This window comes from Cydia pomonella, chromosome 24, assembly GCF_033807575.1.
Source record: "Cydia pomonella isolate Wapato2018A chromosome 24, ilCydPomo1, whole genome shotgun sequence".
Classification (NCBI taxonomy): Eukaryota; Metazoa; Arthropoda; class Insecta; order Lepidoptera; family Tortricidae; genus Cydia; species Cydia pomonella.
In genome coordinates, this window is record NC_084726.1 from 7,831,223 (window position 1) to 7,846,142 (window position 14,920).

General features: G+C 35.2%; 1 protein-coding gene and 1 pseudogene across 1 annotated transcript in view; one reads left to right on the forward strand and one right to left on the reverse strand.

Annotated features, from left to right (window-relative positions):
- LOC133531176 (vascular cell adhesion protein 1-like) overlaps positions 1-14,920 on the forward strand; it is a 217,729-nt gene that overhangs the window by 124,193 nt on the left and 78,616 nt on the right. The window lies entirely within an intron of this gene.
- On the reverse strand, positions 7,346-7,497 carry LOC133531029 (large ribosomal subunit protein eL39-like; annotated as a pseudogene).

The following is a 14,920-nucleotide window of genomic DNA, read 5'->3' on the forward strand; positions in this document are numbered from 1 at the left end:
TTCCGACGTATTGGTATGATGGAAAGGGACAAACGATTATCAGCGGCGTTTATAAATAAGAGGGTTAGTCACCTGTAATAATTTACGGTCTAAATATATAGGTCATATTGAGCAACTTTTACGATTGCTCTAATCCCGAAATCGCGAAAAAAAAAAACTCTTCCATAGAAAATGTCAAGGTCAGACAGCCAAAATATATGTAACAGAATTTTATTTTCACGATTTCGGGGTTGGTCCCTTAGTAAAAGTTGCTCAGTATGACACCCCGTATATTATTGCAGGTGACTAAATCAACATCCTATATTATTAAGTAAACATGGTTACCACAGCATAGGGACGGTTACAATATTGGTGGTCATTGACTCTTGTATGAACAGTATTGTAGTCTCTCGAAAAAACTTCAGAAAAAGTTCGCGGGAAAGAATCTTCTATACTGCACATCCTTATCGTGCCGCTAATCCACCAAATTCCTCAAAAGCAGCAATCAATAGATATTATACTAAAATCCGAATGTATTTTTATTTCCAACTCCAGGGAACTCTTCCAACAATGGAAGAAACAATTTTTTTTTTTTTTTACTTTTTCATAAGAATATGATACCTATCTATTTCTGTCATCATAGTTGGAATTGAGGAAAAATAAGTCTTGTCAATTAAAAGTAATATGATGAAACGATGAAAATGTATTTAAAATTTCACTGTTTTAACGCATTATTTTCAAAAATAGGACCACTGACTTCAGTACAGGCAGGCTCGTGTTCTTGGCAATGACTAACCGCATGGGTGTCATATGCAAATGTTTATTTGGCGCATGCAAGCATTTCTGTGCCAATTTTCCGGGGGCATGTCTAAATACTTCCTCTGTCTTAGTCACTTTCTCTTCAAGTGCAGCAAAGTATTTTAGACAGTTTAAAAATACATAAATCTCAGACTAATTTATCAGCATTAAAAAATGTTTCTTTTTAAAACAAGGTCGGTAGCAAACAAAAGTACGAGCCACATAATAAAATTAATAGCTAATGTAACTTATGGGCGCGTGTAATCTCATCGGAACATATTGTATATGTATTGTATCCTTTCTTGAAAACTCTCACACTAAATAAACTAAAATAATTACTCGTACCAGTGTACTAGCAGATATTTTAAAACACTAATATCCTCTATTAATATTTGTTTCCATTGTATTACAAACACCTACTGTTCTAATAATGACAAGCGATACTACAGTCAGGATCATTATTTATTTAATATTTATTTCTACAGTTTTTATTGTATGATAGGTGTGTTACGATATATTTGTCCACTTTGGCCGTCACTATCAGTTAGATGCTGAATTAGTGTCTTAGGTATTTAAATATGTAACAACACTTTTTTGACTCCTTGGTTTGTACCACTGCAACCAAACAAGTAGGCGACAAAGGAAAATATTTGAATAATGCTTCGATAATATATCTGAAGCACTATCTAAATATATTCTTAGCTAACCGTTCATCGTACTGTAAATAAATTTAGAAAAAAACATTAGCACTCTATCATCATAATATTTACATTAATGTAAGTTTGTTTATACTAATCTTTTCCCATACGAGCTAGGGCATTGACTTTTTTCTAGATTCTGGGCAAGTTTTGTATACTTTATACTGTTTTAGATAGTTATTTAAATAGTTGTTTATTGATTCTAATGCTTCGCTTGCCTGTACAAGTATTTTTTGAATAAAGTTACTAAAAGAAAGAATTGTTTATTGATTACGCATTTTAACTTACTATATATTTTTTTTATATAAATTGTGTTAGGGATGACTCATGAAAATACATGTTTCATTGTAGATTATTAAAAATACTTACAGAAAATCGTGTTGTATTTTGTACACCACAAAACGGAAAAAATACTTCATAATTATTAGAATTATACCATAGTAGGTGTTATCGCCAGAGATTGATCAGTTCCATAAAACGTGGCCGCGGCCGGCAAGACGTTCCACTCTGTCGCTTGCAATAAGGACGAGATTTGCTTGTATCTTTATACGAATAACCTAACAAGGCGTCCTAACGTCCTTATTATGGCAATCGACAACGTTAGACGTTCTGCCGGCCGGGCTGTGGTCATACATATTTCGTAATCAGATATGAATTTAGACATTATAACTGAACTGAAAATATTACCTTTGTTAAATGAGCGCTGGAGGGATATCACTTACCTTTTCTATTACTTAACTGTGCCCTAAATCGTCCAGTAATCGGCCAATAAACGTGTAATTGACGTAAAACCCATAATTTTGTACCAATTTGTAAACTTGACCCCATAAAAAGGTCACACCCAGTGGGCCGTGACGCCATGTGTAGTCAAAAACGGTAACCATGGACGAAAACGTTAAAAAAGTATTGGAAACATGTGCGCAATTTATTTTTGTTTTGCTCACTGTGTGGTGTTAGAGTTAGAGTAAGTACATACATATGTAATAATTTAATTAGCTATAAAGGCGTTGAAATAAAATAAGTTTTATTTCAAAATATACATGGTAGGTTCATAATTACGATTCTGTAAAACGCCGCACAGTTAAAAAATATTGTATTATGTAACTAATTGCAATTTTATTGACCATCAAATTTTTCGTCATAACCTACGTTTTTATTTTTGCACAAAAAAGTTATGATCAAGTTTTGATAGGAGAATTTACTTAATACATATGTGTCATAAACTAGCTATTTATAGTTTAGATAAGAATATTAACATTGCTCTTTAAAAGCTTTAGTTAATTTAATATTTTATTACCAGTAATATTAAGTCTTTATCATATCCTCGTAACGCCCAAGGTCCTACCTATAGGACTTATTCAGTTCGATGAAATTTAAATCATATTCAATTAGGACAGAGTTGCATTTGTTTTTTTTCGTGCAATTTTCAAACAAAATAAAATCTACTGTATTCCGTGCACTATAGGTTCAAATTCCAGTGGCAAATTTTGGATTTTTCATTTCTATGGCTGGGCCTTAAGAGGCTAAATTTAATTATGATAATCTTTATTAGAATAGGAAGTGCCTACTACCCACTTGTTAGATGTAACAAAAGATTGTAAGTAAGTAGCATGTGTTTTTCAAGTTCATATGAATATAATAAGCGTACTTTTGTATATGTGTTAGAAATTATTAATATTGTAGTAAAAATAATATTTCTGAAAATACCATATGAAACCATTCTCGAAAAGTTTATTGACAAAATTGCTAGATAAATATTGCTCAATAAAAAAACTTTCATTGATTTTTATCTGTTTCAGGTACTGTCCCGGTGATTTCCCGAATCATGGCCACCCGAACCTTATTTAACACCATTCGTCACGCACCACGCATCAAGGTGTGGTCACCCAAAATGTATGGACTAATATTTCTCCAAAACACAGTGCACTTAAAATTAAATGTATTTCAAAATGAACCCTACTGCAGTTACACTGGATTTGAAATCATTTGTCATAAGTTCGGTTTGTACTGTTTTGAATTTTGAAATTTATTTTTATTTCATTTTATGAATAATTTTAAGGTTTATTTAGTATTTAATGTTACCTACCTATACAATTTTGACCCTTCTGACGCGTTCAAAAAAATCTGGACATCAACTCTTCAATTACATAAATGTAAACGGACAAGAGCTAGAGTCAGACCAAGTTAAGTTAGCAGCGATTTACGACGTCATAATTGAATAGAAGTTTGACGTTTAAAATAACACTTGCACAGTCTGTGCTATCAACATCGTTGCCAACTTAGCTTGGTCTGACTCTAGTATTACAATAAAATAAATTTAATTACTAATTCATGGAACTTCAATTAAGTCATAAAAGCAAACAAATCGCCGCAAACGAAGATAAAATTACAAAGATACAGAAATAGTTGGGCAATTCGAAAACTCGGCCGGCTTTTTATTTGTAATTACAATAGATATAATTAAATTACCTATTTACGGGTAATAAATATCTCGTTCGCCCTCTGGTATAGTTAGGGGAAAAGCCAATACGCACAGTGTAGGTAGCAAATTTTGCAAAAAATGCAAAATTCCCATGAAATGCTCTCGGTTTTTATTTCTGCACGTTTATTGCCAAATTGCCATTGTTAGTTTTAATTTCTATGACATAAGAAATAGACGCAAATGAATCCTGCGTAAAAATCACAGAAATCAAGGTTTCGGTCTAGACATTTTTCTGCTCGTAACGAAATTTTGGGATCAGTACCCCTAGTGTAAATAAATTCGATTTTGAAACGTGACGTACGCGTTTGCGTTTAGTCTCATTTTGTATTGGATTTAGAAAGAGCGCGCCAAGCGGGACGTTTTGGAAACTCAAAATCCTATACAAAATGAGACTTAACGCAAACGCGTTCGTCACGTTATGATGTCGATAAAATTTACACTAGGGGTACAGAACGAGAAAGAAATGATCTGTGTCTGACCGTTTTGATTTTTGTTGCGTGTATTGTTGCCGATTTTGTATGCTAATAGGCATCTGTTTACGGCGCATTTATTTGGCCGATTTAGACGCTTTTTGAAGTAACATAGTTCCTATGAAAACAAGAATATACAAAAAACCAAAAACGTATAGACACAGGTATTTATTGGATATTGAACTCATATAAAAAAAAAATCTAGGACCAAAATCCAGAGAGGAAAATGGCGAGAACCTTTATATAGAAAAGTGACCTTAGTGGTTTCCTTTTAACGTTAATTAATTCATACAAATAATACATAATAATCGTAATCGGGGTTTTGGATTCCACACCGCGGTATATAAAGCTGAAATAGTAACATGGATACACCTTTAAACCCGCGATGCGGTTGTAACTGCTAGAAAATAATGCTAAAGTGTAGGTAACATATTTATAGATTATACGTCAATCTTCTTCTTCTTCAACCTAGAGTTTTCCCGGCCTAGCGCCAGGGTCCGCTTTCCTCCTTAATCTTCTCCCGATCTTCGGAATCCTCAGCTGTGAGATTGTCATTGCATTTATCATTGCATTTATTCGTGATAAACTATGACATACAAGAGTATAACAACATAACAAAAGAAAGAAACATAGAATAAATAAATAGTTTACCACGAAATGGTCCCAATTGTGGGTCACGAACGCAGCTGTAAGTACGACACGGCATAAAACTGAACGCGGCTTTGCGGCGGCGAAAGGGCGGCGATCAACGCCATCTAGTCTGCCGGCGAGACGTCATGATGACAAAAGGGGCCATGTCGTACGCGTGCTGATAGATATACCTAGATAACAACGATAATAAGGCCATTTATTAGTTTATTACTTGCTTATACTATAACACTAGCATCAGTGCAAAACATGAAAGAAAATAAACGTGATTACATGGCAAGAAATTAAAAAGAAATTCAATTCAATCTTAGATTGTTCTCTTCCATGTCCGCTATCACGACGTCCGGCCAGCGCTTCTTAGGCCTTAGACAGTGAGGTTGAGGCATCTATAGGCGACAATAAATAAAATAAAATTTAGATAATTTTCTCCGAGTTGCAACCAAGAAGAACAGCCCATACGTACATATACGAATGCCGCTATCAATATATTACGAAACATGCAACAGACACCTTGCAACATTGCACTTAATAGCCACTGATAACAGTCAACTCTGAACTGTTTGGCTTCAATAGTAAATATAGATGTAATCAGTATGATGTCAAACGTAGACGGCCACTTCCGACCTCTAATGACGTGCCTATATATAGTTCACATGAAGACAAATCCTAATTATAATAGGGATTTTTCCTGTATTTAAAATAAATTATATCACACCATGCACGAAAAAAAGCACCAGAAAAATATTAGAAAAACCTAGACCGCAGTTACTTTCAGACCCAATGTATATTTAATAAATCCAAACGAACTATAAAGAATATTTAACTTAACCGTGACTATTATTGCTCTGTATTTTATACAGATTCCATAGTGGCTAATCGTTTTGACAGTTCGAAAAAAGAAACTGATTTCACTAAGTAGTCAACTACCCTAAAGACAAGAACTAAAACTCAACTAAATTAATCTAAAAATACGCTCCGTGAGATGAATTCGAAGATGCTGACAGCATTTAGGATGACATTCAGATGCAGCTGCATTACTGTAGCGGCATTACCTCAACGGCCTCGACGGTGGCTGTTACTGTAAATTTCCTTGATAAACGAGACTCTCAAGATTCCACTCTTCGGGTCATTCGCTGCGCTCATAGTTCAATTTTGAAATTTACGCTTGCTCGGATATCAATGTTATACTTAGAGTCAAACAACAATTATTATATATATTAATTTTATTAATAGTTTCATTGTTATTTTTTTTATTAGGATTAGTTATATTTTTGTTTTATAATACACATTACATTATTTAATAAATGATTATTGCAATAAAGAATTTTTGTAAACCGTTACAAATATTCAGCCTTTTTTTATGACAATTATTAATTAGATTTCATGAACCTATTAAACTATTTGATTTCTCTACAGTCCACTAGTTCATTGAAAGCGGGCCTAAAGCTCATTCGTCCTAAAGCCACAAACTATTAAGGTCGCGCATTAAGCAGAACAAGGGATATGGGTTCGAATCCGGACATGTGGCGTTGTAATACTACACGGGTTGCGTAAACGCAGTTTTTATTTGCGTTCCCATTATATTACGATACAGACACATAGTACGGTACGGAGTAGCACACGATGGTTTATCGCGTGATAAATGACAAGACGAACAACACGTCCTTTTTGCCGACACTACTCGCTAACAGATTGTTACAGATCACGCACTAATATTACAGCTATTATTGTTTATCGGTTATTTAACAAGTTGCTTTTATAAGTGTACAGGTTATGCCACCACGCATACAAAGAATTTTATAATATTAAATTACAAAGAAATTATCACAAACTATCGTCATAAAATTTAAATTTATTTTTATATTTATTGTTATATCCTTATAATGCTCCTGCATTCTCATGAAGATAACGTAATGCTCCTAAAAATTTGGACCAATATTTGCTCCCATAACGAAGCATCGGCATTCAACCTATGTCAGCGTTATCGTATGACGTCCGACAGCGAATACGCGGCACTGTATATGGGTCAGACACTTTCTGTGTTCATTTACATTGGTTTATGGGGCCGTCGCGTGCTTATAGCTTTTATAACTAAACATATAGCGACGCAGCTTCAGCACATATTGCACGGATTATACATGAAGAATGATGAAGCGAAAGTTTTATGTCAGGACAATCCTTATACCAGAAACACGTCTACTGACCTTCCCCTAATATTTTTAGAAGAGTCTATTCAGCTCAACAGCTACAGGTGGTTCAAGCTTACAGCTTCATAGCTTCGTCCTCCTTCAATGACGCCTCTTAGCGTTGTACCGAATTGTGTTTCCTGTGCGCATTCTCACTCACCCATTGCGGGATAGGCCTGTTTTGTTTGCTTTTTCGCAAGCCTGCACTGGATAATAAATGTCTTTTGAGCCGACATTTTCACGCTTTTTCACGCAGATTTCTAGAATGACCGGTTATTCCCTGCCTTCGTTCATCGGTAGAGTCAAGGCGGCAACAGTAGTTCAGTTCAAACGGTGGCTCAGTCACCCAAACATTGTTCTATACTGTAGCACCATCGCGTATTAGAATAACCGTTGCTCGTCCATTTGAATTTGTTTTATTACTGAATGTTTCTGGTGTATTAGCAGGGAAATAAATATAGCCTCTCTCGTGTTGAAATTAGGTTGAGTCAGCCAGTGTTCCTGACTTGATCCTACCCTGTGATTTTGGTCAGATCCTCAATGGACTTTGTTGGTTATATTTAGTCAGGGTATATATTGGCACCAGTGAAGCGTCAACTATTTATACATATTGTGTCAAAAGTTGCATAAATCAGGCGTAAAACGGGACATTGTCGAAAAGGCCCTTGCTGATTGGTAACCAAGCGTGACACTATGACCTCGTACACACAATTTTCATGCACGTCAAAAGTAATTCCAAAGTTATGTTGCTGATTTTGATTCGTTATGCTGATTTGGATTCGCATCAGCATTTTCTGAAATAACCACAAAATGTAGTACAGAAAAACCTGTGCGAATATCTACTAAGAATTCAGAATAATTTAAACATGGGCAATCCCTAAATTCGTCCTCTAACGTGCGCCAAATATTTCCCCGAATGATGTGTCACCTGAATCAAGTTTAATTTACAGAGAACTGTCTCTGCGCGGCCGAAATAATTATCTAGTAATAAAGATAGGTACGCATATGTTGACGCATGGAAATTAAGCTTTAAACGCGTGAATATGGAGGAAGTTTTGTCACTAAACAAAGATGTTGTAAATCTCTTTGCGACTGTGATTTTGAACAGATTAGTAACAGTTAGTCACCATGTTAGTCGTACCTTTTAGTCACCATTAAATATTAGGTATCCTTTTTTGCCTCTACAGCAAGAAGTCTTCAAATACCTACGTAAAACTACCTAATTTTTTTTATCCATTTCGCAGTCTACGAATGGTATGGATGGATGACTCGAATGCAATCTACATAATATGATGTCATTGCTTTTACACTTACCTTTTCGGCATATGGTGTGTGGTGTGGTAGATATGTATAGTTTTCGATAGCCTGTAGTGTTCCTTCAACATTTTTCTCTCGAAGTTTTCCTGATAATAGTGCTGCAACAATTTTAGCGCATTTTTACCGCGACATGCACTGCGATCGCTTTACTATACCCCCACCATGCAGAGGTGTATTTTAATATTTGGCGCCCTGAGCCATTGGGCCTGGGTCACCCATAAGCACGATTGTATTTTTTATTTCGGCGTCTTCTGAAAACGTAGGGCCTACACCGTCCTTCGCAGCTTGCCGCCCCGGTCCATGGCCCTCTTGGCCCTAGGGTAAATGTGCCCCTGCCACAATGCACTTCGCATGTAGCCAATACAATAATTCCTCCCTAGTTTTCTTCCTTGGGATCATAATATTCCAACCACTCATCTTGTAATCTAAATCCAAATTTACTCATCGATTTCGTAATATTTGGCTACCATAAAGTGGCAGAAAGCATGGCATGGCGCCTGATAGCCTTGTTTTTTTATTCCTAATAAAAGTCCAGTATAGTTCCAGTTTTAGAAATGCGCGAACCGGCATAGACAGCTGGCACTCGTCCAGAGATAAAATAGAAGTTACATCGCCGCTAATGTTTATGGTTAAGCATGAACGCTTGTCTGTGCGTCACTTTTAATGACCTTGCTTTATTGGGTTTATTTGACTGACGAAACATGTGCTAATCTTGTGCCCAGCAGTGGGACATGTAATGTTTTATAGCCCATATCTTACGCTATCAATTAGACAAGATTTCTCGAAAACGGTCATAACTACTTCGATGGAAATACATTACCTATAAGGGATCAAAGGGTCCGACTGTAACCAAAATTGCAAATGATCAATCATTTATTTGGAGTAAAACATAGTAAATTGCATGCAAATATAATTTAAAAAAAATGGTTAATGTCAAGACCAATACTATAAAAAAGAAAAGCCATGCAATATGAAAATTATTTAAAGAATTAAAATCTGTCGTGAGAATAATTAAATCATAGGGAAATATGAGATAGGGAAACAAAACTAAGAAAATAAATCAATACAAGATAAATGTTACATAAGCATAGAGAGAAAATATAAACAAAAATGAGTAGTTGCAAAGATGCTAGGTGGTACTCGTATGAAAATAATGTATTAAACCTTCTGTCGAATGAAAAGTTTTCAAACTAACCGTTTCTAAATGCGTCCATAGCACTGAAATCTCAACTGCTACTCATTCTATTAATAATAGTTAATAACTGTAAATAATAATAATCCTATTAATAGTAACGTATTCATTTTCAAGAGCGAGGCGGCCAATAACAGGCATATCGGAAACTGTTTAGAGTTCCTAACGATTGTTGCTAGTTGATGGCATTGGTAACTACGTCATTGGAAGTGGAACATGAACCTAACAACTGCAAATGAAAACATCTAATTGTGTGTTTTGTTGATCAATTACTGCAATTGATCAACAATTTTCAAAATTAAATTGTAACTACGTAATTAGCCTTAAAAACAGAAAAATCTTTATCTCTTTCTTTGGTTTTAAATGCACCTCCTAAAATCTTTTCTGCTTTGCCCTAAGGTTGGACTGGTAGAGAATGCCTTATGGCATTAAGTTCGCCTTTTGTACGTTTTTTTTAATGCAATTATGTTTAAATAAATAAATAAAAATCTTCAAAAAGGATAAAATACAATATCTAACCCTCTTTGAACGGCGGTAACAAAAAGGAAAGTAGGAAAATGTATGGAAATTTTGGGACACTTTTTGATGGGATGAAAAGGGCTCGCGATCCTGAGTAGAAATAACACAAAAGTGGCAAAAGAAGGTCGTATAAAAAAGTAGCTAAAAAATCTCACCTAACAGAGTTCTTTACCACATTGACCTTATAGAAAATTTGGGAGTACAGTATTCACGAATTGTCAGATTTCTTTTTAGTAAAATAGTTCATTAGTAAAGAATAACTAGTTTTGTATACGTATATATACGTATAACAACTGTGTGATGAATAAAAAAGAAATGATCAATATTGGCCATTTTTTGTAAGTCATTTAAAAAGTGCTTCCGCTGGAAGTAGGTGAGTTAAGTAAAAAAGGGTTTGACATTGACTGATATTTGTATATCTGTCAATGGTAAGGTATACCATATGGTGAGCTTTCACTGCCAATAAACAAACGGACATACCATCACGTTTCTATATATGACGAAAAGCAATCGCATAATTGATTTCCACGGTATAGTGTTGTACCTTATTTATCGATAATACTGGAATACAAACAAATACTACCAGTACCAAATAGAAATCTGTCACAAAAACGTTAAAGTTAGCCTGATATCGCCGCTTTTGACAGAAGTAATAAAAACGAACTGAGTAACATCCATAGTGCGCAAAACTTTCAAGTTGATAAACAAAACCAAGTGCGGATAGTTCGAAAAAATCGCGCGGCTAGATGTTGATGTCAACTTTAGTAAATCTTCTTCGAGACCACGCCACGGGGATAACGCCGTCCTCGAAACGTCAGAGTTAAATTTAGAACTCAATATGCGATTAAGTCCCGTTCTATAATTTAATAATGTGTAAAAATCGTGAAAGTTTAAATCAGTATTAGGTGATACAAAGTTTCCAGATGTAAATCGTAGCAATAAAATCCAAGATTTTTTGGACATTTTAAATCGAAAGGAAAGGAAAAACATATATTCAATTGCTACTCATACTATTACCAATATTTGTAAACCGTCGATGTTATTGCACCCCTATGTTGGTGTGATAGTAATCACAGAAAGTACTGGTTTGCCAAATACGGAGCGACACATTTATAGACTAATTGAAACCACCTTGACTGGAGACTTAGGGTTGGTACTTGTGTTTAGAATTATATAGATAAAGTCTAACTTTAAAGGTTGCCAATTATTCGAACGGCTGACGTCGATTGGTTCAAAATATTCGCTTTTTTATCACCTTTCGTGTCTTGCATCAATTTCGCACTTACATACATGTTACTATGCCTCTCTAATGACAGAATATAAAGAGGCGACCATCTTAGCCCTACTTATCTTATTTTAACTCTTGGAACTAATTTTGTATTTTAGCCGTTATCGTGATAGGGTCGAATACAATTGTTTCTAAATGTACTTTCAGAGGTACCGCAAGTCGTAAGCATATGATCCATTGCCGGAAAAGCTTATAATATACCTAAATTCATCTAGGTACACCCTTCTATTATTTTTATTTAATTTTATTATTCAAATTAGTAGTAGTAGGACTACCACAGGGTACCGCCATAGAACCTACAAGGAACATATACTATTATGAAATCATTACTATCATTACGAATAGAATACATAAACATCGACAAAAAAAACTCAGTAAACACCAAGCCCGATTTAAGGGATAAGAATAATAAAATATCCTTTTAGTTTTACCGCTTTTCTGAAACCCAAAAACTCACAGGCCTGTTAGTTTTTGATCGGCCTTTGAAAAGCTTATAAAAACGGTATGAAAGTCTACATTATTTATACCCTTCCGGACATGCTGCATAGAATGTTGGAGCCGCGCCAACGCGGACGCACCGCAGAAATAGACGCGATTCTGTAATTGTCTTTGATTAATTAAAATAAGGTTTGGGTTTTGTGGGGTAGGGTTAATGTATTTATAATATGAGACTTAAAAAAACCTCAGCCGAGTGCATTGTTGCTGAAAGTTCACTGCAAGGTGCTTTTACTTCCCTTCTATTTCTTATTTTTGTCTGTTTATTATTTATTAGGGACTCAAATCAGTTACCTACATGATTATGCCAGCCCCATCGTACTTAATCTACATGGAGTATTACTGCATGTTCTGCCGCCAGATTACTACTATCTATCGTAACTAGCATCTATCGTAAACCATAGAGTAATTTATACATACTGCGCTTCAAACTGTTTTTTGTCAAGTTTTCACAGATAATAAAATATGACATTGATGCATCAAGACGGTTTGTTTACAAACGGCCTACCGGGAAACGCGAAAATGTCACATGTCTAATTTGGAATCTATTACTATTGCAAATATTTATAAATATCTTTTGTCTCAGGTCGGTACATTCAAGATGCTTTGGAATGCTCCATTTGTAATATATTTACCTTGAGGGTAGTTGGTAATGATTGTTGATCGCTTTCATTCCGTGCACTTTCCGTCAAAATATGTTGCATATCTTAATTCCCTTTTATTTTGAAATGTGTACAAGGTGTTTATTGAGTCACCCTACAATAATTTACAGGGTGAATATATAAGTCATACTGAGCTACTTTTACTATTGGACCAACCCTAGAATCGCGAAAAAAATTTAACTGTCCCATAGAAAATGTCAAGGTCAGACAGCCAAAATATATGAAGCAGCCAATATTTTTTCGCGATTTCGGGGTTGGTCGCATAGGTAAAGTTGCTTAGTATGACCTATACATATATTCATCCCACCACCCTATATCAGTAATCAGTGTATTTATTGCTTTCATAGGTTATACAGGTTGGTACATTATATTGGTTCAACTATGAAACCCTGTAGGGCACTGCAATATAACTTAAATCTAACTTAATAACTATGGCTTAAGGCTATCTCTAAGGCTATATTATATTCATATACATCTTTTAAACAGTTACAAATATTTTTAGGTTGCGATATCTAAACTACTATATTAAATACTATATAATATATGTATAATCGGCATGTAGTAGAAGGTATGCCAACATCTTCTCTAACTTAAATAGTTTTCTGAAGGTATATTTGTCTCCTTTACTAAAAATAAATAAAGAGATAATTCATTATATGTTTTTGATTCCAGTTAATCCTTTATATCCGACGCCAAAATCACATTTCAAAGAAACTAACACAAAAAGTTATAAAACCAACTCTACTTCGGCTTAGGATTGAAATGACGCCACGACCTAGGTAGATAATAAATCTTGAGAAATACAAACTTGACATCAAAAATGATGAAACACCATAAAACCTTAAATACCAGTGACATCACTGTTTGTCGGTCCGTGAAATCTATATGAGATGTGCGAAATGTGTAGGTTTGTATGTATTTACGTAGCTACCGACTAAACGAGGATTTCACAATGATGACATGTGATGACAAACTGCTAATTGAAGGTTTTCTAATCTTGCCCGGTTTTTTCTCGTGCAAATACTTGAGCTTTTTCGCTCGTTTTTTTTAAATATATTTGGGGACAATCTTACACAGATCGATCTAGCCCCAAACTAAGCAAAACTTGTACTATGGGTACTAGGCGACGATATACATACGTATATAGATACATACATACTTTTAAATATGTAGAAAGCACCCATGAATCAGGAACAAATATCTGTGTTCATCACACAAATAAATGCTCTTACCGGAATTTGAACCCGGGACCATAGGCTTCATGCGACAAGCATCGTATGGAATCCAGCTGAGAAAACTTACGCTCTGCTTCTGGAAAAAGTCCAAAAAACTTTTCTCAGATTTCTGTGCCTACAAAAAATTTCATACGTACTATCCCTTCCTATATCCGACCAAATATCTGATAGGGTCGCTTGGGTTTAATTCCCTTGAGGTACGGCGCAATTCTAGCCTCCTCCGTATACCGTGCAGTGTCTTACGTGGTGACGCTGACTGTCCAGGTCTGGTAGCACGAATTGTTCAGATCGCCATCCCATTTGTGCCCAAAACTTTCCTGAGGCTTCGAACTTACAATCTCTTGGCATTCCCAACCACACGCACTGCAGCGCACAGAAACTCTTAGGCCGTGCGAGCACTAAGACTCTTGAACTCGCTTCTGTCATGGGCACCAGAGAGTGATATTTTTGCACATATATTTCGGGCATGTCAGATATATTGTGAAACCCTGGATGTCACTTGAAATTATTATGTCCCTTTTATTCTTGTACAGTCAGCATCAAAAGTAGCGGATGAAACAACGCGCCAAAAGCATCTGATATTCCTGACAACTTTTTGCAAATATAGATAAATTTCTAAAATTTGCGTTCAAAAGTATATCTTTTACAGTCTTAGTTGTTCTATATTAAAGACATCACTTTTTGTTAAGCTGTTACAGAATGGTAGTTATTTATGAAACGTTATTTGATCCGGTACTTTTGATGCTGACTGTACTTATATACTTTTTCTTTTATCAATTAATTTGTATAGTGCCTTAGTAATCACTGTAATGCTGTACAATAAATAAATTCAAAGGCAGAGTCACTATCCATGGGGCCAGACCGGTCGTCAAGAGACATTAGCATTTTTGCCCTTGTTTAAGTCACACGAACCTGCCGCCAAAAAGCCGATCCCACACATGCCACAATCAA